Source organism: Procambarus clarkii, unplaced genomic scaffold (genome assembly GCF_040958095.1).
Source record: "Procambarus clarkii isolate CNS0578487 unplaced genomic scaffold, FALCON_Pclarkii_2.0 HiC_scaffold_267, whole genome shotgun sequence".
In the NCBI taxonomy this organism is placed as follows: Eukaryota; Metazoa; Arthropoda; class Malacostraca; order Decapoda; family Cambaridae; genus Procambarus; species Procambarus clarkii.
In genome coordinates, this window is record NW_027189300.1 from 209111 (window position 1) to 236349 (window position 27239).

The window sequence follows — 27239 nt, forward strand, 5'->3', positions numbered from 1 at the left end:
AATAGACAAAGTCACCCTCTGGGAACACGACTGGCGAATAAAAACAAACCCCAACAAGTCAAAAATAACATACTTTTTCTACAACAAACGACGTAACCCTGACCCAGTAAAACTCTACTCTCAATCACCAGATGCAACCCAGATCCCAAGAGTCAACAAAACCACAGTACTTGGACTCACACTAGACTTAACCTTCGCTTTCACACACACATAACACCCAAGAAAGCTATAGCCTCAAACGCCCTATCAAAACTCTACCCACTAAACATGCCTCCCAAGCCACCAAGCTCTACTTATACAAAACACTTATTCTCCCACTCCTAACATATGCACCGATCCCACTCACACTTGCAGCACCAACAAATAGGAAGAAACTCCAGCGTACCCAGAACAGGGCTCTGAGATGGGTGTTCGATACCCATTGGCAGGACTTCACCACCAGTGAGGCCCTGCATGAGAGGGCGAACATCCCACCTCTGAACATAACCTGGGATACTATGGGGAAGAAACAGATTGACAGAATTCTCACCTATCATGACAACTACGACACGTTCCTCAGAAACGTCCTAAGCAGACCCAGACATACGCACAACCTCTTTAACCTGATCGACGATCCACCTCCTGCTCCGTCCTTTACATAACCCCTCTCCTATAATATCACTACTCAAATCACCAAACTTCCAACTATAACCTCCTAACTCTTCTCCCCCCTCTTTAGGGGGGGACCAACTAGCTCCCGTTTTCTGGTGCCTTGGGTGGGCGCGATGCTGATTACAGATCAAAGACCACATCTGGTGTGAGCCTCCAGGGCACACCCAGCTGAGGACTGCTGTCTCCGTGGGTGCTCAGAAAAGACGAAATGTTGTCACAGATCCGATTCCTTGCCTTCACTGCCTAGTCTGGTCATAACGATTTCAATGCCATGCAGCTGGGTCTAGCCCTGGCACTTTACCTCATACTGAAAACCCTTCCTCTCACCCCCACTAATTCTTCCCCTATCCCCACTTCCACGCTCACCCATAAGGGTATCTTGACCTATATTTAAATGAATGAATGAATGGCATTCGTCAATTCGATTCACACAACTCAACACCATGACTGGACGCGGCAAGGGAGGCAAGGGACTCGGAAAGGGTGGCGCCAAGCGTCATCGTAAGGTGCTACGTGACAACATCCAGGGCATCACCAAGCCCGCTATTCGTCGCTTAGCTCGTCGTGGCGGCGTCAAGCGTATTTCGGGTCTCATCTACGAAGAGACCCGTGGCGTCCTGAAGGTGTTCCTCGAGAACGTCATCCGTGATGCTGTAACCTACACGGAACACGCCAAGAGGAAGACCGTCACTGCCATGGACGTGGTGTACGCTCTGAAGCGCCAGGGTCGTACCCTCTACGGATTCGGCGGATAAGAGCTTGGCTAATCCATCGATTCCACCCACCACCACCTCAAAACGGGACCTAATTAGGTCCCTATACTTTTTTACTGAAGGGCTTAATAGACGATAACATAAATTGTTTTGATATCAGCTAGCACATTGGGTCTTATGAAATCTATTTTTTATCCTCGCATGCTTAAAGGGACTCTGATTGGGGAGGGGGGGGGGGAAGGTTTGTTACGTTATATACTAGCAGAGCAGGATCATTGGTGGGGGGGGGGGGGGGGGTGTGAGGGGAGAGAGAGAGAGAGAGAGATCTTTCCCAACTCTTCCTTTTTACATGAGGGAGCTACCCGTTTTATTCATTTTATCCTTCTCAGAGCTGTTTTGATAGTATCCAAATGATGGTAAATGAAAAGGGAGGACACGAATATTACCCAGAATTCAGGACTGGCAATCGATATGCATGTTTGAGTGAGAATCTTTTTCTCTCTCAACTTAGGTATACGTTTATGTCGTACCTAAAAGCGAGAACCACACTATTGGGACAAGTATGCAAGGCCCAATTTTCCTAACAAGCACAGTTAATTTTGTTATTTTCGAACATTTCTTTCCAAATTGGTTTATCCAATTAACAGTATTATATTAAGATCATGAATTGCTGGGTTAGGTTAGGTTAGGTTAGGTTAGGTTAGGTTAGGTTAGGTTAGGTTAGGTTAGCTTAGCTTAGCTTGGGTTAGCTTAGGTTAGGTTAGGTTAGCTTAGCTTGGGTTAGCATAGGTTAGGTTAGGTTTGATTACATTTCTATGTTAGATTTAACTCAAATTCAAAACAATTGCAGTCATTCGGCTTGTTAGTCAACTTGCCTCTAATAGGGGCAATTTGTCTAACAAGACTATTTAGTTTTGTGTGTATATATATATATTATATATATATATATATATATAATATATATATATATATATATATATATTATTATATATATATATATATATATATATTATTATAGCTTCAAGACTCTGAACCAATATAGAAGCATCAAGAGGAAGTGCTTGTGTTATGGGCCAATAGGCCTTCTGCAGTTACTTCCATTCTTATGTTTTTATTCCCATTGGTTCGTGTTTTATCTTGTGTAAATGTCAATCACCTTACCCAAAACTTTGGTACCATATCACCTCACCCATGTATGTATGTAATATTATATATATATATATATATAATATATATATATATATATATATATATATATATATATATAATATATATATATATATAATATACAGAGTAAATCTACCCCAAAAGTAATGATTTATTTGTCTACAAAACTAAACTCTTTTTGGAATCATATGAGGCCCCTCCACTGAGGGGGGAGGCCTGGATGTTTATTGTCATGTGTATTCATGCTGCTTGCATGTCGTCGTTTATTTTGCCTTTGTTGTTTTTTGACAGCTTTCTTTGCCTTGGGTGGTTTGGGAGATTTTGAAGCTCTCTTTATTTTGGGCTTTTTGTTCCCAACAACAAGCTGCTGCTGCTGCTTCTTTTTCAAGGCTGTAGGTGGTTTGTTGCTTGTGGCGGCTTTCTTGGGAGTTACCACGGCCTTCTTTGCTGCTGTAGATGGTTTCTTGGTTGTGGTGGCTTTCTTGGGAGTTAGAACGGCCCTCTTCTCTGCTACGGCCAGCTTGAATGATCCACTAGCTCCACTTCCCTTGGTCTGAACAAGAATGCCGTCAGCCACTGCTTTCTTGAGAAATCTTCGGATGTAAATGGCGATCTTGGCAGCCTCGACTTTGTTGTTGGCAACAACGTACTTCTTGATTGCTTGTAGAGACGAGCCCTTACGGTCTTTGAGTGCTGCGACCGCGGCTAGAACCATTTGACTAGTTTTCGGGTGAGCAACCTGGACGCGAGGTTTCCTGGTGGTGGCCACCACAGCAGCAGCAGCAGCCGCAGCCTTCTTGGTAGGCTTTGCTTCTACCATGATGATGATGAAAACCAAGGTGATGAGAGACGCTCAGACAGTCACGGGGGAATGATGCTGCCGCCGCTTGAGCCGAACCTATTTATGTGCCGGCACGGTACAGAAGCTGCAACCTGGCAACTCGTCCACCAATCACGACGGTTGGTTTTACGGCTCCGAAACCTGGATCCCATATCTTCTCTAAAATAGAAGCATTTGTTCATGTTCTTTGTAAAAGTATCATAAAGCAGGACAGATGAGACAAATATCATAAAAACTGAAGAGCAGATGAGCACACACATGTTTGTATTACAAAAGAAAATCCACAAATTCATTAGAAATTGGCAGGGCAGGCTGAGGAAGTAGGTAGATGTAAAATGTCTGTAAATGGCGAAAGAACATAAACCCAAGACTGAATAAACGATGTTAAATATCCATGCCAAGGAGACAAAAATATGTTAGGATACAATTACCATTAAGACACCACAAGCAGGTCCGTATCCTGCCGCGATGACTTAAAAGAGTTGGTTATTAGCCACAATGTGTAGGCAGTCTCATGCCAACGGCCACACCACGTTGAGAACACCGCTTCTCGTCCGATCAGCGAAGTTAAGCAACGTTGGGTTTGGTTAGTACTTGGATGGGTGACCGCCTGGGAACACCAAATGCTGTTGGCAATAATGTTTTTTGTTTTGTTTTGTTTTGTTTCGTTTGTTTTTGTTTGAATGGCTGGCTCCACGGGAAATTCACGGAGTTGTGTGGAATAAGGCCTGGTAAAATGAATTAATATGTATGTCATGTTTAAAACAAACTCGCTTAATATAGATATTGTGTGAGGCTTTATACAAAAACAAACAACCAAAACAAAACATGTTGTATATATATATATATATATATATAGCTTAATCCGGGTTTGAACTCGCAACTCCAAGAATACGCATCACTTATATACACTTTACCACTGGACCACTGCTGCAGGACACTAGCTTGATGCTGAGGTATCAATTTAATGACGTAAATGCCATTTCCACAAATAAATGATAATTAAAAAGTATTTGTATGTACAAATCTTTTCTGTTTAAAAGGCTACAATATCAGTTACTGATATAATTTGTGTTAATGTTTCTATACCCACAAGAAGGCATATTTTTGCTTATATGTAAAGGGTACGGAGAAGGAATCCACAGACCATCATTCCCCTCCCCTTCCCTCCCCACCCCCCCCCCCCCCCACCCCCCCACCCCCAACTCCCACCTACTACCACCACCACCACCACCACCAATCACCACCAATCACCACCAATCACCACCACCACCAATCACCACCACCACATCTAACCGAAAACCCCCTAACACATCAACCCTCCCCCCAATCAACAGGCGAAATAATAACCCTCAAATGCCTGCCTGCCTGCCTGCCTGCCTGCAAGCCAATACTAACGGTCTTCTCAGAAAGAAAATCTCTTTGTATCTGTATTACTTGATGAAATGTATGATTCTAATAATGAAAATAAATTTTGATGTCGGTTGTATGAGCATAATGACCAATATGCACATGATATGAATGAATTAAATAGTGTAGTTTTAAGTAATTAGGTTGTAGACACATTAAGCGGATATGATATTTGACGCGTCCAGAACTGGTGATTTTTGGTTTAGTTTTAAATGCACCACCACCACCACCACCACCACCACCATTGCTTCCCCAGAGCCTAATTAAGGACCGGTAAAAGGAGTCAATATGTATGTCATCTATAAAACCAAAGAATGAATAAAAAAACACACACAAACCTACATAATAGTATTAGGAAGATTGTATGGCAAAAAAAAAAAAGTATTATTCCCATTGGGTCGTTTGAACTCGCGACTTCCAAAACACCAGCCACACACCTTACAACCCAGCCACCATAGAGTGGTATAATTGTGCAACTTTAGTTATAAAAGTAAAGTTTTCTCACATTGTATTGATAACTTAAAGGATTTTTTTTTTTTTTTGCATGTACAAATCTTATTGTCTGTTCTATGAAAAGGCTTGATGTAAATTATGTATTTTTTGAATGATTGAATTGTAGGCACATTAAGCGGATTCGATATTTGATATAGCCAGAAAAGGCGATTTATGTTCAGTTTTAAAATGCATCACCGTTAACGCTAAAGGACTTGGTAAAATGACTCGATGTTTGTCATTTTTAAAATAAACACTAAAACAAGGCCCTTAACATATATAATGTTTGAATATAAATTGAATGCATATAAATACAAAGTGGGAGTGGCTGGCTGGCTGGCTGGCTGGCTGGCTGGCTGGCTGGCTGGCTGGCTGGCTGGCTGGCTGGCTGGCTGGCTGGCTGGCTGCCCTGCCTGCCTGCCTGCCTGCCTGCCTGCCTGCCTGCCTGCCTGCCTGCCTGGCCTGCCTGGCACTGCCTGGCTGCGCCTGCCTGCCTGCCTGCCTGCCTGGCCTGCCTGCCTGCCTGCCTGCCTGCCCTGCCTGCCTGCATGCCTGCCTGCCTGCCTGTCTGGCTGCCTGGCTGCCTGGCTGCCTGCCTGCCTGCCTGCCTGCCTTGCCTTGCCTTGACTTGCCTGTGCCTTGCCTTGCCTTGCCTTGCCTTGCCTTGCCTTGCCTTGCCCTGCCCTTGCCTTGGCTGCAGCTGGCTGGCTGGCTGGCTGGCTGGCTGGCCGTAAATCAACTCTTAACAACACCACACCACACCAACACCATCACTCATCACCCATCACCCACCACCGGCCCCAGTCTCCCAGCCTCTCTTATATACCCGAGCAGGCCCTTTAAATTATTTGAATTGTTGCACTTCGGCCAATGGCAGGCACGATCGCTGCTGCTCAAACATATTCTGGTTCACAAGTATTAATATAATATATATATATATATATATATATATATATATATATATATATATATATATATATATATATATATATATATATATATTATATATATATATATATATATATATTCATGAAACACATTAAAAACCTTGATCATTTATTCATTCATTACGTCTAGTGAAGAATTGCTTTTGTTCATTTGTATGATTAAAAATGGATAGAATATGAATTCCTCGCTTAAAGTAAAATATAAAATATATATTGGATTTATATGATTGGTTAATATTCCAAGTGATGCTGAATATCCCCTATAATTTTGTTTTGTTTGTTTGTTATGTACACATTCCAATGAAATCAATATAAATGTTATTATTAATGTTTGAAAGTTGATTGTCTACTTGAATCTCTCTATTAAAGTGTGTGTGGCTCCGGATGGAGCCTGGTTATGGTATTTGGTCGCGGTGGGTGGCAGAAGTGCTTACTTCTTCTCTGTCTTCTTTGGCAAAAGAACTGCTGAATGTTTGGAAGAACACCTCCCTGTGCAATGGTTACGCCAGACAGAAGTTTGTTGAGTTCTTCGTCGTTGCGGATGGCCAACTGCAAGTGACGTGGGATGATACGGGTCTTCTTGTTGTCACGTGCGGCGTTACCGGCGAGCTCGAGAACTTCGGCAGCGAGGTATTCCATGACGGCTGCCAGGTAGACAGGAGCGCCAGCACCGACGCGTTCGGCGTAGTTGCCCTTACGCAGCAGACGGTGAATTCTGCCCACGGGGAACTGAAGTCCGGCCCTGCTGGAGCGAGACTTTGACTTGCCCTTCACTTTGCCTCCCTTGCCGCGTCCTGACATTGCTGCTGCTGTTGTGGGTTTGTGGTGTTTTAATGCCGGCCCGCAGATCGAGCTTCGTGTTATATACCCCGCTCAGGATCAAGGGAGTCCGCCACTGACCAATCAGCCGCGCTCCGCCACGCGACCCGCTCTGAGCTGAGTCGCGAGCGGGATATAAAAGGAAAGCTCGACTCGCGCAAAAGTTTCATTATTGTATCGCAAACGCCAGCCAGCACGAGCATCATCATGCCACCCAAGGCATCTGGAAAGGCTGCCAAGAAGGCCGGAAAGGCCCAGAAGGCCATTGCCAAGGGCGATAAGAAAAAGAAGCGCAGGAGGAAGGACGAGCTACAGCATCTACATCTACAAAGTGCTGAAGCAGGTCCACCCCGGACACTGGTATCTCTTCCAAAGCCATGTCGATCATGAACTCGTTCGTGAACGACATCTTCGAGCGCATCGCCGCCGAGGCTTCTCGCCTGGCCCACTACAAACAAGCGTTTCCACCATTACCAGTCGGAGATCCAGACGGCTGTAAGGCTCCTGTTGCCCGGAGAACTGGCCAAGCACGCCGTCCTCTGAGGGCACTAAGGCCGTCACCAAGTACACCTCCTCCAAGTAAACGGCTTACTTACTGCCCTGTGGTGGTGGCTTGGCCTCAAACCAACAAACTCGGCTCCATTGGAGCCACACTTTAATTTCTAAAGAGATTGTGAGTGTTAGACACCAATACTATTATAACAAAAACCTCTGTCACTGAAAAGCAAATAGCTATAAAATGAGAATATTTATGAAACTGTCTGTGTGTGTTTCTCTCTCTCCAGTCTCTGTCTGTCTGTCTGTCTGTCTGTCTCTGTCTGTCTGTCTGTCTGTCCTGTCTTGTCTGTCTGTCTGTCTGTCTGTCTGTCTGTTCTGTCTGTGTCTCTCTCTCTCTCTCTCGTCTCTCTCTCTCTCTCTCTCTCCTCTCTCTCTCTCTCTCTTCTCTCGTCTCTCTCTCCTCTCTCTCTCTCTCTCTCTCTCTCTCTCTCAACACATATAAGCACTCGGTATCTTTTTTCTAGAGATTAGAGATTCATTGTTATGTTCCACATTAGGATTACTATGCAGGCCACCCTCTTAGGTTTGAAAATGTCAAGAAAACGGTTAATTTAAAATGTCATCTCCTAACTTAACCAGATTAAGCCAGAGGACCGAAACAGAATAAAACAGGACTGGACAGTATGTCACTTATACAAGCTGCTTTTATTTCTAGTACAGTATGACAATTTTTATTTTGGGGGGGTGGGGGGGGTGGGTGATCCTTGACAGTGCATAAGAGCGAAAAGCGACGGCGTTTTGTTTGTAAGAGAACAGGTTGTACTACAAATGACTTGATTTATTGATATCACGTGTATGTATGACACCTAAATTAGTGTATTTGTTTATTTATTTATTTATTTATTTATTATATGTGTAGATGAAGGTTAATTCATATGACTGATGCTAGGAATGTCTGAAATCTCCTTAGAAGGATATTTTGGCCCTGAGAAGGGCCGAGTTGGTGTATACTAGGGTGGTCGATTTAGCTTATGCACGCTCTCCACGGATACGGCGAGCAAGCTGAATGTCCTTTGGCATGATGGTGACACGCTTGGCGTGGATGGCACAGAGGTTAGTGTCCTCGAAGAGACCGACCAGGTAAGCCTCGGATGCCTCCTGTAAAGCCATGACGGCAGACGACTGGAAGCGAAGATCGGTCTTGAAGTCCTGGGCAATCCTCGCGCACCAGACGCTGGAAGGGAAGTTTCCTGATGAGCAACTCGGTGCTCTTCTGGTAACGACGGATCTCACGCAGGGCGACCGTTCCGGGCCTGTAACGGTGAGGCTTCTTCACACCCCCTGTGGCAGGAGCAGACTTGCGTGCTGCATTGGTGGCCAGCTGCTTACGAGGAGCCTTGCCTCCCGTGGACTTGCGAGCAGTCTGCTTGGTGCGAGCCATGGTGAACAACTGTGGTTTGTGATGGCCGGCGCCGAAAAATTTTTGCTTATATACGCCGTCTCGAGGCGCTTGCTCGAGCGCCATTGGCTGCTCGACTCGCCTACGTCACCCCGTTGCCCCTCCCCTCCTTCCTCTGGCTGCAGCCAACAGGCGGCTCACCTCAATCACTATTATCGCTGATTTTGCTCTATTTTTTGGATTTGTGCAAAAGTCATTTCACAGGGACGTGAAACAGACGAGTAGGCAACTGCAGTTTTGAAAGCGTTGTGAGAAAGCCGTGTCTATTCGACCACAAGCGTAAAGTAAGGGCAGGCAGGAGTTGCAATGCTACTAGTACGTCCGCTTGATGGGATATAGTCGGGAAATCGTGCGGGCATTCGTCATCATCATCATGTCATCAAGCAGGAGAGGAAGCTTGCACCTAGCACTGCCGGGTGGGTAAATATTGAGCAGCAACGTGAGCGCTTCCCTCCTGATTTCTAGCGTGGTGCCTGCATAGGCATCATGCTTTTCAGAGTGAAGGTGCGGTTCCGAGGAACCGACACCACTTTTAACAAGGCCGAGATCATGGAGCTACTGACCTCGACCTCTGGGGTAGCACCTATCGACGTCGTTATGGACGTTAAGGGACCCCAAATTCTCTTCAGTAGTGCAGCTGCACTAGAAACCCTTTTTACCACAACGTCGACCACTGCACTCGAGGCAAAGGGGCTAACACTCCTGCCTCCCCTCCAGTTCCAGGCTATAAGAACAGTATTCATCCACAGAGTGAGTGCCATCATCGCCGAACAGCCCATCACTGAGATCGTGAAGAGCATAAACGCTCTGAACCGGTCTCTCACAGCCATCTCGGCCCACCTCATCCAGCAGGGTGAAAGCGGGAGGCCAACCCTCAAAGTCACCCTCAAGACTCCAGCAGAGGCTACTCTCGCGGCCGACAACGGACTCAGATGCTGTGGAGTGGCCTGCACACCCCACCAGATCACCAGGCAGCGTTACTTCCGCCTTCGTCAATGTTTTCGGTGTTATCAATACACCCACTACGCCCAGAAGTGCCCAAACAGGCTGCAGAAATGCAGCATTTGTACTGGAGAACACCATCACAGGACCTGCACAGCCACCATCAAGCGCTGTCTACTTTGCAACGGAGAACACACAGCCGTCTCTCAAGACTGCCCCACCAGGCAGGAAGAAATAGCGAAAATGATCGACGCCAGACCTCGAAATCCTACTCCAAGAATGAAATCTTTCAACATTCAAGCAGAAGCCTTCCCAGCACTCCCGACAAGTGGCGCCGCGAGCGGCGCACAACTCAACTACTGGACCAGCAGCTCCCGCGCCAGCCACTCAAGGTCACAGACAACACCTCTCAACCCAGCCAGCCAGCCGTCCTCACTCACGGCCGCCTGCAGCCACCCCTGATAGCACTGTTGCAGCCCTGATACACTTCGCAACGGCGCTCTCAGGCGAAGATCTCAGACTACGTTATGAATTACTGAAGGAACTGTACAAGGAGAACAAACCTACCATCGTTTGTGATACCAGAGGCCATGTTCACCTCCCGCTCTACTACAACAGAGGCCAACCCTACACCAGCCACTCCTGCAAACCCGACTACGGCAAACGACAGCACCCCAACGGCTTCACAACCGATCTCAACATCTGCTGAATCAGCAACTGTCATCGCACCTGAACCCAAAGTGACTACCAGCATAGCAGCCCCGAAAATGTTCAACCCATACACTACTGTCATGAGTTTTGTCGAAGAAAACACCGACCCGAGAATGCAAGAATTCCACGTACCACTGCGGGACCCAGTATATGAACACGAGGACGGGGACGGCTGCGAATTGTCAGAATTCGACAATGAATCGGTCTCCCCAGTAAGCCTAGATGGTCTGCGATCCCCACGCAGATTCCTGATTCACGACCCCAAGGACACAGAGGAACCATTGTCAATCCTGGACGTGGAAGCACGAACAATAACGAAAAAACACAGAAAACGGCGAGGAAACTGTTACCAGGGTAGTAACTGACATGAAAACCCTGATGTACAACAGCGTATGGCGAGCAGCAAGAGAAGAACTGAACGATTATAAAGTAGTGACAAGACCCACACCTTCACCAAGCACGCCAACAGACCAAACTCCACGCAAGAGAACAAGGAAGAATAACAAGCCTAGCTTCAACACCAGACTCGCCCGAAGGTAGCCGCCTTCACCCCCCCCCCCCCTCTTTAGGGGTATAGGGACCTAATTTTGCTCGTTTTGAGGTGGTGGAACCCCTGCAAGCTTCGGAGCAGACCAACGTGCAAGACAGAAGACGGAAGACTCCAGCTTCAAAGAAGAAAGAAGACTTCAGCTTCAAAGAAGAAGAAGACTTCAAATCCTAAGAAGAAAGAAGACTCCACACGTCATGAGGAAAGAAGACCTCACACCGCCGCCCCTCCCTCGGGACCCTGCCAGCCAAGCCTAAGCCGACCAGGTGTTCAAGTAGCCTCATATTCAGCCGCGCAGCTGGGTCTAGCCCTGGCTCTATCTCTACAACTCCGACGCTTCCTCTCACCCAAGCTATTCTTCACCTATACCCACTTCAAAGCTCACCGAAGGGTATCTTGTCCTATATTTAATTCGATTCGGCATTCGTCAATTCGATTCACACAACTACAACCACCATGACTGGACGCGGCAAGGGAGGCAAGGGACTCGGAAAGGGTGGCGCCACGCGTCATCGTAAGGTGCTACGTGACAACAATCCAGGGCATCACCAAGCCCGCTATTCGTCGCTTAGCTCGTCGTGGCGGCGTCAAGCGTATTTCGGGTCTCATCTACGAAGAGACCCGTGGCGTCCTGAAGGTGTTCCTCGAGAACGTCATCCGTGATGCTGTAACCTACACGGAACACGCCAAGAGGAAGACCGTCACTGCCATGGACGTGGTGTACGCTCTGAAGCGCCAGGGTCGTACCCTCTACGGATTCGGCGGATAAGAGCTTGGCTAATCCATCGATTCCACCACCACCACCTCAAAACGGGACCTAATTAGGTCCCTATACTTTTTACTGAAGGCTTAATAGACGATAACATAAATTGTTTTGATATCAGCTAGCACATTGGGTCTTATGAAATCTATTTTTTTATCCTCGCATGCTTAAAGGGACTCTGATTGGGGTTGGGGGGGGGGGAAGGTTTGTTACGTTATATACTAGCAGAGCAGGATCATTGGTGGGGGGGGGGGGGGGTGTGAGGGGGAGAGAGAGGAGAGAGAGATCTTTCCCAACTCTTCCTTTTTACATGAGTGAGCTACCCGTTTTATTCATTTATCCTTCTCAGAGCTGTTTTGATAGTATCCAAATGATGGTAAATGAAAGGGAGGACACGAATATCTACCCAGAATTCAGGACTGGCAATCGATATGCATGTTTGAGTGAGAATCTTTTTTCTCTCTCAACTTAGGTATACGTTTATGTCGTACCTAAAAGCGAGAACCACACTATTGGGACAAGTATGCAAGGCCCAATTTTCCTAACAAGCACAGTTAATTTTGTTATTTTCGAACATTTCTTTCCAAATTGGTTTATCCAATTAACAGTATTATATTAAGATCATGAATTGCTGGGTTAGGTTAGGTTAGCTTAGCTTAGGTTAGGTTAGGTTAGCTTAGCTTAGCTTGGGTTAGCTTAGGTTAGGTTAGGTTAGCTTAGCTTGGGTTAGCATAGGTTAGGTTAGGTTTGATTACATTTCTATGTTAGATTTAACTCAAATTCAAAACAATTGCCAGTCATTCGGCTTGTTAGTCAACTTGCTCTAATAGGGGCAATTTGTCTAACAAGACTATTTAGTTTTGTGTGTATATATATATATATATATATAATTATATATATATATATATATAATATATATATATATATATATATATATATATATATATATTATTATTATTATGCTTCATGACTCTGAACCAATATAGAAGCATCAAGAGGAAGTGCTTGTGTTATGGGCCAATAGGCCTTCTGCAGTTACTTCCATTCTTATGTTTTTATTCCCATTGGTTCGTGTTTTTATCTTGTGTAATGTCAATCACCTTACCCAAACTTTGGTACCATATCACCTCACCCATGTATATATATATATATATATATATCTATATATATATATATATATATATATATATGTATATTATATATATATATATAATATAGCATTATATTATATATATATATATATTATATATATATATATATATATATATATAGAATAGAGTTATATTATATATATATAATAATATATATATATATATATATATATATATATAGATATATATATATATATATATATATAATATACAGAGTAAATCTACCCCAAAAGTAATGATTATTTGTCTACAAAACTAAACTCTTTTTTGGAATCATATGAGGCCCCTCCACTGAGGGGGGGAGGCCTGGATGTTTATTGTCATGTGTATTCATGCTGCTTGCATGTCGTCGTTTATTTTGCCTTTGTTGTTTTTTTGACAGCTTTCTTTGCCTTGGGTGGTTTGGGAGATTTTGAAGCTCTCTTTATTTTGGGCTTTTTGTTCCCAACAACAAGCTGCTGCTGCTGCTTCTTTTTCAAGGCTGTAGGTGGTTTGTTGCTTGTGGCGGCTTTCTTGGGAGTTACCACGGCCTTCTTTGCTGCTGTAGATGGTTTCTTGGTTGTGGTGGCTTTCTTGGGAGTTAGAACGGCCCTCTTCTCTGCTACGGCCAGCTTGAATGATCCACTAGCTCCACTTCCCTTGGTCTGAACAAGAATGCCGTCAGCCACTGCTTTCTTGAGAAATCTTCGGATGTAAATGGCGATCTTGGCAGCCTCGACTTTGTTGTTGGCAACAACGTACTTCTTGATTGCTTGTAGAGACGAGCCCTTACGGTCTTTGAGTGCTGCGACCGCGGCTAGAACCATTTGACTAGTTTTCGGGTGAGCAACCTGGACGCGAGGTTTCCTGGTGGTGGCCACCACAGCAGCAGCAGCAGCCGCAGCCTTCTTGGTAGGCTTTGCTTCTACCATGATGATGATGAACCAACCAAGGTGATGAGAGACGCTCAGACAGTCACGGGGGAATGATGCTGCCGCCGCTTGAGCCGAACCTATTTATGTGCCGGCACGGTACAGAAGCTGCAACCTGGCAACTCGTCCACCAATCACGACGGTTGGTTTTACGGCTCCGAAACCTGGATCCCATATCTTCTCTAAAATAGAAGCATTTGTTCATGTTCTTTGTAAAAGTATCATAAAGCAGGACAGATGAGACAAATATCATAAAAACTGAAGAGCAGATGAGCACACACATGTTTGTATTACAAAAGAAAATCCACAAATTCATTAGAAATTGGCAGGGCAGGCTGAGGAAGTAGGTAGATGTAAAATGTCTGTAAATGGCGAAAGAACATAAACCCAAGACTGAATAAACGATGTTAAATATCCATGCCAAGGAGACAAAAATATGTTAGGATACAATTACCATTAAGACACCACAAGCAGGTCCGTATCCTGCCGCGATGACTTAAAAGAGTTGGTTATTAGCCACAATGTGTAGGCAGTCTCATGCCAACGGCCACACCACGTTGAGAACACCGCTTCTCGTCCGATCAGCGAAGTTAAGCAACGTTGGGTTTGGTTAGTACTTGGATGGGTGACCGCCTGGGAACACCAAATGCTGTTGGCAATAATGTTTTTTGTTTTGTTTTGTTTTGTTTCGTTTGTTTTTGTTTGAATGGCTGGCTCCACGGGAAATTCACGGAGTTGTGTGGAATAAGGCCTGGTAAAATGAATTAATATGTATGTCATGTTTAAAACAAACTCGCTTAATATAGATATTGTGTGAGGCTTTATACAAAAACAAACAACCAAAACAAAACATGTTGTATATATATATATATATATATATATAGCTTAATCCGGGTTTGAACTCGCAACTCCAAGAATACGCATCACTTATATACACTTTACCACTGGACCACTGCTGCAGGACACTAGCTTGATGCTGAGGTATCAATTTAATGACGTAAATGCCATTTCCACAAATAAATGATAATTAAAAAGTATTTGTATGTACAAATCTTTTCTGTTTAAAAGGCTACAATATCAGTTACTGATATAATTTGTGTTAATGTTTCTATACCCACAAGAAGGCATATTTTTGCTTATATGTAAAGGGTACGGAGAAGGAATCCACAGACCATCATTCCCCTCCCCTTCCCTCCCCACCCCCCCCCCCCACCCCCCCACCCCCAACTCCCACCTACTACCACCACCACCACCACCACCAATCACCACCAATCACCACCAATCACCACCACCACCAATCACCACCACCACATCTAACCGAAAACCCCCTAACACATCAACCCTCCCCCCAATCAACAGGCGAAATAATAACCCTCAAATGCCTGCCTGCCTGCCTGCCTGCAAGCCAATACTAACGGTCTTCTCAGAAAGAAAATCTCTTTGTATCTGTATTACTTGATGAAATGTATGATTCTAATAATGAAAATAAATTTTGATGTCGGTTGTATGAGCATAATGACCAATATGCACATGATATGAATGAATTAAATAGTGTAGTTTTAAGTAATTAGGTTGTAGACACATTAAGCGGATATGATATTTGACGCGTCCAGAACTGGTGATTTTTGGTTTAGTTTTAATGCACCACCACCACCACCACCACCACCACCATTGCTTCCCCAGAGCCTAATTAAGGACCGGTAAAAGGAGTCAATATGTATGTCATCTATAAAACCAAAGAATGAATAAAAAAAACACACACACAAACCTACATAATAGTATTAGGAAGATTGTATGGCAAAAAAAAAAAGTATTATTCCCATTGGGTCGTTTGAACTCGCGACTTCCAAAACACCAGCCACACACCTTACAACCCAGCCACCATAGAGTTGGTATAATTGTGCAACTTTAGTTATAAAAGTAAAGTTTTCTCACATTGTATTGATAACTTAAAGGATTTTTTTTTTTTATTTTGCATGTACAAATCTTATTGTCTGTTCTATGAAAAGGCTTGATGTAAATTATGTATTTTTGAATGATTGAATTGTAGGCACATAAGCGGATTCGATATTTGATATATCCAGAAAAGGCGATTTATGTTCAGTTTAAAATGCATCACCGTTAACGCTAAAGGACTGGTAAAATGACTCGATGTTTGTCATTTTAAAATAAACACTAAAAACAAGGCCCTTAACATATATAATGTTTGAATATAAATTGAATGCATATAAATACAAAGTGGGAGTGGCTGGCTGGCTGGCTGGCTGGCTGGCTGGCTGGCTGGCTGGCTGGCTGGCTGGCTGGCTGGCTGGCTGGCTGGCTGGCTGGCTGGCTGGCTGGCTGGCTGGCTGGCTGGCTGGCTGGCTGGCTGGCTGGCTGGCTGCCTGCCTGCCTGCCTGCCTGCCTGCCTGCCTGGCTGCCTGGCTGCCTGGCTGCCTGCCTGCCTGCCTGCCTGCCTGCCTGCCTGCCTGCCTGCCTGGCTGCCTGCCTGCCTGCCTGCCTGCCTGCCTGCCTGCCTGCCTGCCTGCCTGCCTGCCTGCCTGCCTGCCTGCCTGTCTGGCTGCCTGGCTGCCTGGCTGCCTGCCTGCCTGCCTGCCTGCCTGCCTGCCTGCCTGCCTGCCTGCCTGCCTGCCTTGCCTTGCCTTGCCTTGCCTTGCCTTGCCCTGCCTTGGCTGCAGCTGGCTGGCTGGCTGGCTGGCTGGCTGGCCGTAAATCAACTCTTAACAACACCACACCACACCACACCACACCACACCACACCATCACTCATCACCCATCACCCACCACCGGCCCCAGAACAGAAGAAGAACAGAATAATACAGGAGAAGATGCCCATAGGGGCGAGCTTGGAAGTGGGGACAGAAGAAGATAAGGGGGGGTGAGAGGAAGAAGATTTGTAAGAGAAAAAGTGCCAGGGCTAAACCCAGCTGCGTGTCGTTAGGTTGCGGCTTTCGAGGCAGGGACTCAGTCGGGTGTTTTCAGTGACAACATCGGGACATCACAAACTCACAACATCACAGTGATTGGCTCAAGAGCGTCAGGGCTGAACTTTTTTACGGATTGTTTGTGCTGGTTGTTGAGAGCTGAATATGTAATGATAGTGGATGCTGGGTGTTGAGAGCTAAAGTTTAACGAAATACAGAGTTAGGAAGAGGATCATGGATGGTAGAGAAGAGGTCATGATTGTTTCGTGGTAGTCTGAGAGTGTGTAGGAGAAAATCAATGTGTTGTTCATGATGAGTGAGTAGTCTATCGATTTGTTTGTCTGATAGAGTTTTCCAGTAGGTATTTAGGGCAGGAATGTTAGTACTTTCATGGAGACTTTGATTGGTATTTAACTCTTGCCATCGGGTGTTGAGTACCCATCTTAGTGCTCTGTTCTGTATTCTTTGAAGTTTTATTTTGTTAGTGCGTGCAGATAGAGAAAGAGCTAGTGGAGCGTATGTTAGGAGAGGTCTAATGAGTGCTTTGTAAAGGTGCATTTTTGTGTCAGGTTTTGCAAATCTAAGTCTGTATAGTTTCTTCATGGCTTGAAGAGCTATTGCATGTTTCTGTGTTATGTGTGTGTGAAAGAGTAGTTGTCGATCAAATGTGAGTCCCAGGACTGTGGAGGAGGGAGATACAGAGATGTAAGTAGGATTTTGAGTGTATGAATAGAGTTTGAGAGGAATTGGGCGAATAGTTCTTTTACAGAAAAAGTAGGTGATTTTAGATTTGCTGGAGTTGGTTTTTATACGCCATTTGTACTCCCACTCAGTGACAACATCAAGTTCTGTTTGTGCTCTGTTTGTTAGTGTATCAATGGTGTTGCTGGTGACAAGGTGAGAGACATCATCAGCATAACATATGGTTAATGAAGTGTGATGAACAGGGTCAGGAATGTCGTTTATGTATAGGATGTAGAGTGTTGGGGCAAGAACAGAACCTTGGGGAACACCGGCGTGTAAGTTGAAGTAGTCAGAGTGTTGTTGGAGGAACTTAATTCGCATTGTCCTATTGTCTAAGTAGTTCGAAAGAAGTTTGGTGGTGATGAGAGGAAGATTAAAGTTGTTGCATAGTTTGAATTTTAAGCCGTCATGCCAAACAGTGTCAAAGGCCTTCTCAACGTCCTTAGTGATGAGTGCAGTCTTAAGTCTTTGGTGCTGATTGATACTGAGGTAGTTAGTCATGATGTTTAAGGCGTCGTGAGTGGACCGGTGAGGCCGAAATCCAAACTGTTTGTTAGTGAGTAAGTCATTGTGTTCAAGGTGCGTTCTAAGTCTCTGGTTGATCAGCCTTTCAATAGACTTTGCCAAGTGTCTCTAGAAGGCTGATGGGTCTATAGTTCTTTGGGTCAGTGTGGGGTTTCCCAGGTTTTGGAATAAGAACGGCTGTGGCAGACTTAAAGTTGAGTGGAAAGTACCCAGAGGCAAGGGAGGCGTTGAATAGGTTAGTGATAGCAGTAATGATAGAAGCAGGGAGTTGTCTAAGAAGGATATGTCCATGCCAGACGCACCAGGGGCTCTACGACGAGTGCCCATGAGAGCTGTCTTGACATCAAGCTAGAGTCCCCAGTCTCCCAGCCTCTCTTATATACCCGAGCAGGCCCTTTAAATTATTTGAATTGTTGCACTTCGGCCAATGGCAGGCACGATCGCTGCTGCTCAAACATATTCTGGTTCACAAGTATTAATATATATATATATATATTATATATATATATATATATATATATATATATATATATATATATATATATATTCATGAAACACATTAAAACCTTGATCATTTATTCATTCATTACGTCTAGTGAAGAATTGCTTTTGTTCATTTGTATGATTAAAAATGGATAGAATATGAATTCCTCGCTTAAAGTAAAATATAAAATATATATTGGATTTATATGATTGGTTAATATTCCAAGTGATGCTGAATATCCCTATAATTTTGTTTTGTTTGTTTGTTATGTACACATTCCAATGAAATCAATATAAATGTTATTATTAATGTTTGAAAGTTGATTGTCTACTTGAATCTCTCTATTAAAGTGTGTGTGGCTCCGGATGGAGCCTGGTTATGGTATTTGTCGCGGTGGGTGGCAGAAGTGCTTACTTCTTCTCTGTCTTCTTTGGCAAAAGAACTGCCTGAATGTTTTGGAAGAACACCTCCCTGTGGCAATGGTTACGCCAGACAGAAGTTTGTTGAGTTCTTCGTCGTTGCGGATGGCCAACTGCAAGTGACGTGGGATGATACGGGTCTTCTTGTTGTCACGTGCGGCGTTACCGGCGAGCTCGAGAACTTCGGCAGCGAGGTATTCCATGACGGCTGCCAGGTAGACAGGAGCGCCAGCACCGACGCGTTCGGCGTAGTTGCCCTTACGCAGCAGACGGTGAATTCTGCCCACGGGGAACTGAAGTCCGGCCCTGCTGGAGCGAGACTTTGACTTGCCTTCACTTTGCCTCCCTTGCCGCGTCCTGACATTGCTGCTGCTGTTGTGGGTTTGTGGTGTTTTAATGCCGGCCCGCAGATCGAGCTTCGTGTTATATACCCCGCTCAGGATCAAGGGAGTCCGCCACTGACCAATCAGCGCGCTCCGCCACGCGACCCGCTCTGAGCTGAGTCGCGAGCGGGATATAAAGGAAAGCTCGACTCGCGCAAAAGTTCATTATTGTACTGCAACGCCAGCCAGCACGAGCATCATCATGCCACCCAAGGCATCTGGAAAGGCTGCCAAGAAGGCCGGAAAGGCCCAGAAGGCCATTGCCAAGGGCGATAAGAAAAAGAAGCGCAGGAGGAAGGAGAGCTACAGCATCTACATCTACAAAGTGCTGAAGCAGGTCCACCCCGACACTGGTATCTCTTCCAAAGCCATGTCGATCATGAACTCGTTCGTGAACGACATCTTTGAGCGCATCGCCGCCGAGGCTTCTCGCCTGGCCCACTACAACAAGCGTTCCACCATTACCAGTCGGGAGATCCAGACGGCTGTAAGGCTCCTGTTGCCCGGAGAACTGGCCAAGCACGCCGTCTCTGAGGGCACTAAGGCCGTCACCAAGTACACCTCCTCCAAGTAAACGGCTTACTTACTGCCCTGTGGTGGTGGCTTGGCCTCAAACCAACAAACTCGGCTCCATTGGAGCCACACTTTAATTTCTAAAGAGATTGTGAGTGTTAGACACCAATACTATTATAACAAAAACCTCTGTCACTGAAAGCAAATAGCTATAAAATGAGAATATTTATGAAACTGTCTGTGTGTGTTTCTCTCTCTCAGTCTCTGTCTGTCTGTCTGTCTGTCTGTCTGTCTGTCTGTCTGTCTGTCTGTCTTGTCTGTCTGTCTGTCTGTCTGTCTGTCTGTCTGTCTGTCTGTCTGTCTGTCTGTCTGTCTGTCTGTCTGTCTCTCTCTCTCTCTCTCTCTCTCTCTCTCTCTCTCGTCTCTCTCTCTCTCTCCTCTCTCTCTCTCTCTCCTCTCTCTCTCTCTCTCTCTCAACACATATAAGCACTCGGTATCTTTTTTCTAGAGATTAGAGATTCATTGTTATGTTCCACATTAGGATTACTATGCAGGCCACCCTCTTAGGTTTGAAAATGTCAAGAAAACGGTTAATTTAAAATGTCATCTCCTAACTTAACAGATTAAGCCAGAGGACCGAAAACAGAATAAAACAGGACTGGACAGTATGTCACTTATACAAGCTGCTTTTATTTCTAGTACAGTATGACAATTTTTATTTTGGGGGGGGGGGGGGGGGGGGTGGGTGATCCTTGACAGTGCATAAGAGCGAAAAGCGACGGCGTTTTGTTTGTAAGAGAACAGGTTGTACTACAAATGACTTGATTTATTGATATCACGTGTATGTATGACACCTAAATTAGTGTATTTGTTTATTTATTTATTTATTTATTATATGTGTAGATGAAGGTTAATTCATATGACTGATGCTAGGAATGGTCTGAAATCTCCTTAGAAGGATATTTTGGCCCTGAGAAGGGCCGAGTTTGGTGTATACTAGGGTGGTCGATTTAGCTTATGCACGCTCTCCACGGATACGGCGAGCAAGCTGAATGTCCTTTGGCATGATGGTGACACGCTTGGCGTGGATGGCACAGAGGTTAGTGTCCTCGAAGAGACCGACCAGGTAAGCCTCGGATGCCTCCTGTAAAGCCATGAACGGCAGACGACTGGAAGCGAAGATCGGTCTTGAAGTCCTGGGCAATCTCGCGCACCAGACGCTGAGGAAGGGAAGTTTCCTGATGAGTCAACTCGTTGCTCTTCTGGTAACGACGGGATCTCACGCAGGGGCGGACCGTTTCCGGGCCTGTAACGGTGAGGCTTCTTCACACCCCCCTGTGGCAGGAGCAGACCTTGCGTGCTGCCTTGGTGGCCAGCTGCTTACGAGGAGCCTTGCTCCCGTGGACTTGCGAGCAGTCTGCTTGGTGCGAGCCATGGTGAACAACTGTGGTTTGTGATGGCCGGATTAACGGATTAAAAAGTCCATAGAGCTTGGCAAGCAGGGATGGAAGAACGGGGCGAGGTTGCAGAAATCTTGAGCAAGGATCTGGAGATGAGGTGAAGAGGGGAGATGAAAGATCGTGCCCAACCACCGTGGATTTGAGCTTGATCAGATGAAAGTAGAATTGAGTGGGGTGTCATTTGCAATACACACAGAGGCCGGGAACGCAAGCAGCTGGCAGTGGAGGTTTGATGTCAGATGATGTTAAGTCAGTTCGTTAGGAGTCTTCTTTCTTGTTGATTTCACCAAACTTTGATCGTTGTTCTTTTTTTTGGGCTTGTCGGTCTTGGTGGTCACGGTTCGTGTTGATGCTTGAAGGTGATCTTTCCTTGGGGGTGATGGTGTACCGACAGATACGTCCTCATCCGATTCATCAGATGAGTGAGGAGCAGGGGTGTTGACACGCTGGGGTAGATTTCTTGAAGGTTGGGTTCTTGAGGGTTGATGTCTTGAAGGTAGAGTTCTCGGAGGGTGTGTAACAGCGGTAGGTACTGCAGCAGAAGGTGCTGCATAGTCGGTACCCTCTATAGGGTCACACCAAGGGTCGATAGCAGCGAAATTCGCCACTGAGACGGGTGAAGGGACAGCAGCAGCTGGAGAAGCGTGTGGAGCAGGAGCTGACAGTATGTCAGAAAGCGTGGCTGCGTTCACAGTGATGTCATGGTTGGTAACGGGAACTGATGCAGAAGTGGGGGTCACATGAGGCAGAGTCTTGTGAGCTGTAGGTACCCGAACAGGATCTGAGGGCTGCATTGCAGTGGCGGAATCGTCGTCGTCGGATGTAGAGTCAGCATCCTCCTCTACAGGGTCAGTTGTTGGAGATGAACGCGGAGCGTTGAAAACTTCCTCAGGAACAATGAAGGTAGGGAGACCGTTCGCCTTGTACAGAATTTTCAGAAGCCTCACGAATTCTCGGGGGTTATTGCCAGCAGTAATTCTGGCTGTTGATATCAGAGCTTTTACTGTGCTCTGCCCAATTAGCTTTGTCTTTGGTTGGGCCGGTGGCGATGGCTGGCTCGACGAATCGCTGGTTGGCGTTTGGGAGCTGGCTCCCCATTGGCTGGTAGTAGCAGTGGGACGTCCTCCCGGGAGCTCCGGGAAGATGGCGGCTTGGGCGTTGAAACCTGAAGTAGAGGTGGTCGCTGATTGGCTTGTTGCTTCAGAGGTACTGGCTCCGGTTGAAGATGTGGATTTCTCCATGTTTTTAATAGCGTTTTGTCTGTGAGGACAATGTATGGAGATTGCTGGATGATCGCCTTTGCACAGCAAGCAGCATAGTGTTTCAGACTTGCAGATGGAGTAATGGTGGTCAGCTGAGCAGAGGCTACACTTCTGAATCCGCTGGGTACATTTGCTGGTGGAGTGGGTGTACTCGTAGCATCGGAGGCACTGGTTGACGATGTGAAAACGTTCCATCTTCACACGGAAAGGCGGAATGTGAATTCCAAAGCTGTAAACTCCATTTCTGGTAGCCATAGTAGCCGAAGCTACCGTCTCGAAGGTCAGCTTCAGGGAGCGACTTGAATTGAAGAATTGAGCTTGGTGAAGCCGTAGGTCCGGGTTTGATGCCTTGAAGTCGTGCATGAACGCACTATCATCAGCGTCATCTTGTTCCACGATCCATTGACTGAGATCGTGAATAACGACAGAGTGTTCAGCCAGGTACTGGCGTGGGAAGTTGAGACGAAGGTGTTGGTTGGAGAAGTTAGCGCTGTAAGACAGAAGTTTGTCGACTTCCTCCTCACTATAAAAGAAGAAAAGGATGTCCGTGCCTTCCTGCTTGATGTCGTTGGGTGTTACTCCTGCAACGTCTTTAAAGAGCTTCAGGAGAGATGTCTTGGAGAATGGATGTTCGTTGAGGGGCGTACCCCTGATCTTGAAGCGTTTGTGACGCATAATGAGCTTCCTGGAGGCCGATGGATCTCTCTCAAAGACTACACGTCACTGAAGATGGCCTCCCGTCTCTACCCGGCATAAAATACCAAGTTAGGAGTGGGGTCTGACCATCTAGAGAGACGCAAGTCTGCTGCCAATTGTTTATCCACCCTGCAGTACTGGGTGCGAGAGAGAAGAGCTGGAGCAACGCGAGCACGTCCGACCGCGACGGTTGCTAGTTGCTGAGTCTCGTGATCTGATGTGATGGCCGGCGCCGAAAAATTTTTGCTTATATACGCCGTCTCGAGGCGCTTGCTCGAGCGCCATTGGCTGCTCGACTCGCCTACGTCACCCCGTTGCCCCTCCCCTCCTTCCTCTGGCTGCAGCCAACAGGCGGCTCACCTCAATCACTATTATCGCTGATTTTGCTCTATTTTTTGGATTTGTGCAAAAGTCATTTCACAGGGACGTGAAACAGACGAGTAGGCAACTGCAGTTTTGAAAGCGTTGTGAGAAAGCCGTGTCTACTCGACCACAAGCGTAAAGTAAGGGCAGGCAGGAGTTGCAATGCTACTAGTACGTCCGCTTGATGGGATATAGGTCGGGAAAATCGTGCGGGCATTCGTCAATTCGATTCACACAACTACAACACCATGACTGGACGCGGCAAGGGAGGCAAGGGACTCGGAAAGGGTGGCGCCAAGCGTCATCGTAAGGTGCTACGTGACAACATCCAGGGCATCACCAAGCCCGCTATTCGTCGCTTAGCTCGTCGTGGCGGCGTCAAGCGTATTTCGGGTCTCATCTACGAAGAGACCCGTGGCGTCCTGAAGGTGTTCCTCGAGAACGTCATCCGTGATGCTGTAACCTACACGGAACACGCCAAGAGGAAGACCGTCACTGCCATGGACGTGGTGTACGCTCTGAAGCGCCAGGGTCGTACCCTCTACGGATTCGGCGGATAAGAGCTTGGCTAATCCATCGATTCCACCCACCACCACCTCAAAACGGGACCTAATTAGGTCCCTATACTTTTTTACTGAAGGGCTTAATAGACGATAACATAAATTGTTTTGATATCAGCTAGCACATTGGGTCTTATGAAATCTATTTTTTATCCTCGCATGCTTAAGGGACTCTGATTGGGTTGGGGGGGGGGGGGAAGGTTTGTTACGTATATACTAGCAGAGCAGGATCATTGGTGGGGGGGGGGGGGGGGTGTGAGGGGGAGAGAGAGAGAGAAGAGATCTTTCCCAACTCTTCCTTTTTACATGAGTGAGCTACCCGTTTTATTCATTTTATCCTTCTCAGAGCTGTTTTGATAGTATCCAAATGATGGTAAATGAAAAGGGAGGACACGAATATCTACCCAGAATTCAGGACTGGCAATCGATATGCATGTTTGAGTGAGAATCTTTTTCTCTCTCACTTAGGTATACGTTTATGTCGTACCTAAAGCGAGAACCACACTATTGGGACAAGTATGCAAGGCCCAATTTTCCTAACAAGCACAGTTATTTTGTTATTTTCGAACATTTCTTTCAAATCTGGTTTATCCAATTAACAGTATTATATTAGATCATGAATTGCCTGGGTTATGGTTAGGTTAGATTAGCTTAGGGTAGGTTAGGTTAGGTTAGGTTAGGTTAGCTTAGCTTAGCTTGGGTTAGCTTAGGTTAGGTTAGGTTAGCTTAGCTTGGGTTAGCATAGGTTAGGTTAGGTTTGATTACATTTCTATGTTAGATTTAACTCAAATTCAAAACAATTGCCAGTCATGTCGTGCTTGTTAGTCAACTTGCCTCTAATAGGGGCAATTTGTCTAACAAGGACTATTTAGTTTTGTGTGTATATATAGATATATATATATGTATATATATAATAATATATATATATATATATATATAATATATATATATATATATATATATATATATATATATATATATATAGCTTCAAGACTCTGAACCAATATAGAAGCATCAAGAGGAAGTGCTTGTGTTATGGGCCAATAGGCCTTCTGCAGTTACTTCCATTCTTATGTTTTTATTCCCATTGGTTCGTGTTTTATCTTGTGTAAATGTCAATCACCTTACCCAAAACTTTGGTACCATATCACCTCACCCATGTATGTATGTATATATATATATATATATATATATATATATATATATATTATATATATATATATATATATATTATATATATATATATATATATATATATAATATACAGAGTAAATCTACCCCAAAAGTAATGATTTATTTGTCTACAAAACTAAACTCTTTTTTGGAATCATATGAGGCCCCTCCACTGAGGGGGGAGGCCTGGATGTTTATTGTCATGTGTATTCATGCTGCTTGCATGTCGTCGTTTATTTTGCCTTTGTTTTTTTTTTGACAGCTTTCTTTGCCTTGGGTGGTTTGGGAGATTTTGAAGCTCTCTTTATTTTGGGCTTTTTGTTCCCAACAACAAGCTGCTGCTGCTGCTTCTTTTTCAAGGCTGTAGGTGGTTTGTTGCTTGTGGCGGCTTTCTTGGGAGTTACCACGGCCTTCTTTGCTGCTGTAGATGGTTTCTTGGTTGTGGTGGCTTTCTTGGGAGTTAGAACGGCCCTCTTCTCTGCTACGGCCAGCTTGAATGATCCACTAGCTCCACTTCCCTTGGTCTGAACAAGAATGCCGTCAGCCACTGCTTTCTTGAGAAATCTTCGGATGTAAATGGCGATCTTGGCAGCCTCGACTTTGTTGTTGGCAACAACGTACTTCTTGATTGCTTGTAGAGACGAGCCCTTACGGTCTTTGAGTGCTGCGACCGCGGCTAGAACCATTTGACTAGTTTTCGGGTGAGCAACCTGGACGCGAGGTTTCCTGGTGGTGGCCACCACAGCAGCAGCAGCAGCCGCAGCCTTCTTGGTAGGCTTTGCTTCTACCATGATGATGATGAACCAACCAAGGTGATGAGAGACGCTCAGACAGTCACGGGGGAATGATGCTGCCGCCGCTTGAGCCGAACCTATTTATGTGCCGGCACGGTACAGAAGCTGCAACCTGGCAACTCGTCCACCAATCACGACGGTTGGTTTTACGGCTCCGAAACCTGGATCCCATATCTTCTCTAAAATAGAAGCATTTGTTCATGTTCTTTGTAAAAGTATCATAAAGCAGGACAGATGAGACAAATATCATAAAAACTGAAGAGCAGATGAGCACACACATGTTTGTATTACAAAAGAAAATCCACAAATTCATTAGAAATTGGCAGGGCAGGCTGAGGAAGTAGGTAGATGTAAAATGTCTGTAAATGGCGAAAGAACATAAACCCAAGACTGAATAAACGATGTTAAATATCCATGCCAAGGAGACAAAAATATGTTAGGATACAATTACCATTAAGACACCACAAGCAGGTCCGTATCCTGCCGCGATGACTTAAAAGAGTTGGTTATTAGCCACAATGTGTAGGCAGTCTCATGCCAACGGCCACACCACGTTGAGAACACCGCTTTCTCGTCCGATCAGCGAAGTTAAGCAACGTTGGGTTTGGTTAGTACTTGGATGGGTGACCGCCTGGGAACACCAAATGCTGTTGGCATAATGTTTTTTGTTTTGTTTTGTTTTGTTTCGTTTGTTTTTGTTTGAATGGCTGGCTCCACGGAAATTCACGGAGTTGTGTGGAATAAGGCCTGGTAAAATGAATTAATATGTATGTCATGTTTAAAACAAACTCGCTTAATATAGATATTGTGTGAGGCTTTATACAAAACAAACAACCAAACAAAACATGTTGTATATATATATATATATATATATATATAGCTTAATCCGGGTTTTGAACTCGCAACTCCAAGAATAC

At 45.3% G+C, this 27239-nt stretch overlaps 3 non-coding genes across 3 annotated transcripts; all 3 read left to right on the plus strand.

The window, feature by feature from the left end:
* Positions 1–3888: 3888 nt before the first annotated feature.
* On the plus strand, positions 3889–4007 carry LOC138361241 (5S ribosomal RNA). Its single transcript, XR_011226869.1, has one exon. It is a non-coding gene; the product is annotated as a 5S ribosomal RNA (ribosomal RNA).
* Positions 4008–14561: 10554 nt separating this feature from the next.
* On the plus strand, positions 14562–14680 carry LOC138361243 (5S ribosomal RNA). Its single transcript, XR_011226870.1, has one exon. It is a non-coding gene; the product is annotated as a 5S ribosomal RNA (ribosomal RNA).
* A 12178-nt stretch (positions 14681–26858) lies between these two features.
* On the plus strand, positions 26859–26978 carry LOC138361253 (5S ribosomal RNA). Its single transcript, XR_011226880.1, has one exon. It is a non-coding gene; the product is annotated as a 5S ribosomal RNA (ribosomal RNA).
* Positions 26979–27239: the final 261 nt, after the last annotated feature.